Source organism: Petaurus breviceps, unplaced genomic scaffold (assembly GCF_028583685.1).
Source record: "Petaurus breviceps papuanus isolate PSGF00001 unplaced genomic scaffold, PetGlider_PUasm1.0 128, whole genome shotgun sequence".
Taxonomy (NCBI): domain Eukaryota; kingdom Metazoa; phylum Chordata; class Mammalia; order Diprotodontia; family Petauridae; genus Petaurus; species Petaurus breviceps.
Window position 1 is genome coordinate 9,743,928 of NW_027185664.1, and position 4,611 is coordinate 9,748,538.

The following is a 4,611-nucleotide window of genomic DNA, read 5'->3' on the forward strand; positions in this document are numbered from 1 at the left end:
GCACGGCTTTTACCCCCAGGGCAAGAAGCCGCTGAGATGCCAACAGAGCCAGCCAGTGCCACTTGGCAGCTTCAGCTCCTGGCCTGCAGAGTGTAGGGGGACCAAGCACCAGTCTGAGGGGTAATTGCTTTTGCTTTAACCTGCTTGGATCTGGATTGCAGTCTAGGGTAGAGGTCCTGGGGTGTGTGTCCAGCTTGCCAGAGCATGTGGAGACCTCAGAGAGGGCACCCATCTAATACCTCCAGCAGCTGAGAAAACCCAAGCATTTGGGACAAAAGCTCCCCTGTCTGGTGGCAGAGTCCTACTGTGGCAAAAAGCCCCAAAGTCAAGTAATTGAGTGGCAAAATGAGCAGGCAAAGGAAACAAAGCAGACAGATGATTCCAACATTACACTCCTATTTTGGGGACAAGAAGGAGCAAGGCATGGAACAGGAGGAAAACAGTGAAGTCAGAACTCCTGCACCAAAAGCTTCAAAGGAAAATACAAGCTGGTTACAGGCCATAGAGGACCTTAAGAAGCAGATAAGAGAAGTGGAGGAAAAATTGGGAAGAGAAATGAGAACAATGCAAGAAAATTATGAAATAAGAGTCAATAACCTGACTGAGGAAAATAATACCTTAAAAAAGACTGACTCAAATGGCATAAGAGGCTCAAAAAGGCAACAAGGAGAAGAATGCCTTAAAAAGCCGAATTTGCCAGATGGAAAAAGAATCTCAAAAGCTCAATGAGGAGAATCATGGCTCCAGAATTAGATTGGATCAAATGGAAGCTAATGACTTTATGAAAAATCAAGATGCTGTTAAACAGATCCAAACAAATGAAAGAATAGAAAGCAATGTGAAATATCTCATGGGAAAAACCACTGACCTGGAAAAGAGATCCAGGAGAGATAATTTAAAAATTATTGGACTAGGGGCGGCCAGGTAGCACAGCAAGTAAGAGCACCGGCTCCAGTGTCAGAACGACCTGGAGATTGAATCCCGGGCTCAGACACTTAGCACCCACCCAGAAACACCTGGCTGTGTAACCTTGAGCAAGTTACTTAACCCCAATTTCTTAGGGGCGGCCAGGTGGCTCAGCGAGTAAGAGCACCGGCTCCAGTGTTGGGACGACCTGGAGATCGAATCCCGGTCTCAGACACTCAGCACCACACCCAGAAATAACTGGCCGTGTAACCTTGAGCAAGTTACTTAACCCTGATTGCTTAAAAAAAAAATTATTGGACTACCTGAAAGCGATGACCAAAGTAAAAACCTAGAAATCATCCTCCAGGAAGTTCTCAAAGAAAACTGCCCTGATGTTTTAGTACTAGAGGGCAAAATAGAGGTTGAAAGAATCCACCGATCACCTCCTGAGAAAGATCCCAAAAAGAAAACTCCTAGGAATATTATAGCCAGGTTCCAGAATTCCCAGATTAAGGAGAGAATATTATAAGCAGCCAGGAATAAACAATTTGAATATTGTGGAAACACAATCAGGTAACCCAGGATCTGGCAGCTTCTACACTGAGGGATCGAAGGGCTTGGAATGTGATATTCCGGAGGTCAAGGGAGCTGGGATTAAAACCAAGAGTCACCTACCCAACAAAACTGAGTATCATGTTTCAGGGGAAAATATGGTCATTCAGTGAAATAGAGGACTTTAAAGCATTCTTGATGAAAATACTAGAGATGAATAGAAAATTTGACATTCAGATACAAGAAGCAAGAGAAGCATGAGAAGGTAAACAGGGAAAAGGAATCATAAGGAACTTATCAAATTTGAACTATTAACATTCCTACATGGAAAAACAATAATTGTAACTTAGGAAACTTTTCTCAGTAGTTGAAGGGATTAGAAATATAAATATAAATATATATATATGAGGGTATATGGGCATATGAATACATATGTGAATGCATGTATATGTTTACAGGTATACATAGATAGAGGGCACAGGACCAATTTAACAGGAAGGGATGATACTTAAAAGGTGAAATTAAGAGGTGGGAGGAATATAATGAGAGGAGATGGGGATAGACAGTTTGGGGTAAACTATATCATACAGAAGAGGCAAGGGAAATGGTTACAGTGGAGGGGTAGAATAGGAAGGCAAAAGGGAATGGGTCAACTTTATTCCCATTGAATTTGGCTTGAGGAGGGAGTGAAATACACACTATATAGGGTATCTCACCCTCCAGGAGTGTAGGCGGCGAAGGGGATGAGAGGGGGGATGATGGAAGGGAGGGCAGGCTGGGGGAGGGAAGTTGGAAGCACCCACTTTTGAAAAGGGATGGGATCAAAGTAGAGAATACAATAAGTGGGAGGTGGAATAGGAAGGAGGGAAATATAGTCAGTCTTTTACAATATATCTACTATGTTATTGTTTTGCATTAGCCACACATATATAACCTATACTGAACTGTTTATCTTCCCAGTAGTGGTGGGTGACAAGGAAGGAAGGGAATGAATCTGGAATTGAAAGTTTTAAAATAAAATATTCTAATATGTATGTATATATATATACTATTATTAATACCATCTTACATGTAATTGGGAAATAAGATATACAGACACTGGGGCATAGAGACCCACTGGAAAAGTAGAAAGAGGTATGGGCGAAAATATGGGAGAGAGCAGATTGGAGGAGGGGATATCCTGTGGGACTGCTATTTTGGGGCAGTGGGGAAAAAAGGGAGAAAATTTGTAAGTCAAAATCTGGCGGAAATGAATGATGTAAATCAGTAGTTAATAAAGCATTTAAATAAAAAGGACCATTCCTTCTTATTTTGACCTGAAAGCTGTCTCACTATAATTTCCACCCATTATATGTCCCTCTATACTATAAAATAATGCAGAAGGAAATCTGTAACCAAAGTTAGATACAACCCAGAAGCCAGAAGGAGCATGGCATGTTTGTAGATCAATGAGGAGCATGGACCTCACTCAAACACCCTTTAAAAAAGTAAATATGCTACATAAAGTAATTATAGATATAGATAAATATTCAACAAATAGGTATAATTTTCCCTTTATGTAGTAGTCAGATTTCTCTGAAATTGTGTGTAAAATGAATCTTGGTAAAAATCTAATGGAATGTGCTAAGTATACATACTTCATAATGAATGTTTCCAATATTCCTCCAAAGAGGCCACTTCTAAACTCACAAAGCATGTTTGTACCTCTCTAATGCAGTCACCATGCAATATCCCATACAAAAGCTATTTGTGTATGTGTCATATCCCTCTGCTATACTGGGAATTCCATGAGGACAGTTTTTTATCTAAATTTTGCATCTTGACAGTAGAGTATTCTTCACACAACAGGTGCTTAATAAATGTTTGTGGAATAAAGGGGTATGAACAATAACCTCTTAATTTATTAGTTAAGTAAATTTTGATTTTTAGATGTTGGATTTTCTTAAATTACAGATAGATATGTATTGAGAGAACTCTGGTTCTATTGACCAGGAAAATTAAGAACAATTGATTTACTAGCTATTTCTTTCAAATATCTGGAAATGACTCGAATATTAGAAGAACAATATAAGAACTAGAATATACTTTAAATATTTTCAAGATTTATAATATTCTTTTCTTGGAACCTTTATCTCCTAAGATACACGTAATGATGGGGGTGAAAACTCTGGTTTCAATAGGTAAGCCCATCCCAAGCCTTAGGAACAATACTGAAGGTGCTAAATTTATTCTCTATTTGCAATAAAATATGATAAATCTTTGATTATCCAAGAATGTTGAATTGTCCTCTATAAAAAACTTAGCTTCTTTGGACCTCAATTACTTATTGTGTGAAAACAAGATCGTGGAACTGGTCAGTTCCAAGGTTAGGAAGGTGATGTAAAGGACATCCAAGCTGAAATTTGACCATATAGTAAAGTATACACTATTCAAACCTCCGCTGTACCATTTATTATCTGTGTGACCTTAGGCAAGTGTCCTTACCTCTAAGGGCCTCCGTTACCCATAAGCAAAATGACAGAATTTCCCAAACAATGACCCTTTGAACCTTGTGCTTGAAGGTTTTGAGTCCTAGGGTTTTATGAATGCCCAGAATACTCCAGATAGGAATTTTACAAAATGGCCACTAGGTGTCAATATACTGTCATATTTACAATTACTTGGCATTACTCTCCATATTCATACCGACATTGTATTGAACCACATTTCAACCGTTCTGATATCAAAGCATGTAAGGAAAGCTTCAGATGCCCTGCTTTTTGAGAGCATTTGAATGAAATGGCACCCAATATTTGCTTTAAGTGAGAAAAAATTTCAAAATAGGTTGGCTACAATTTGGTCTGCCTTTAACATTTTATAATTATAATGTTTGGCCTCAGGAACCTCATAATCAATCAAGCTACATCTCCCCATAATAAGATATATTTGTATAGTGCTTTAAAGTTTACAAAGTAATTTTGATCACTTTATTTGAGACTCATAACAGTCCTGTGAGGCAAGTACCACAGATATTATTATTACTATTATTTTTCTCACATTCCAGAGAAGGAGACAGACTCAGAAAAGTTAAGTAACTTGCCATTGAGCACAAGCAATAGAATATCAGAGGTAGGACTTGAATCCAGGTCTTCCCTAAGGCCAAATCCAACACTC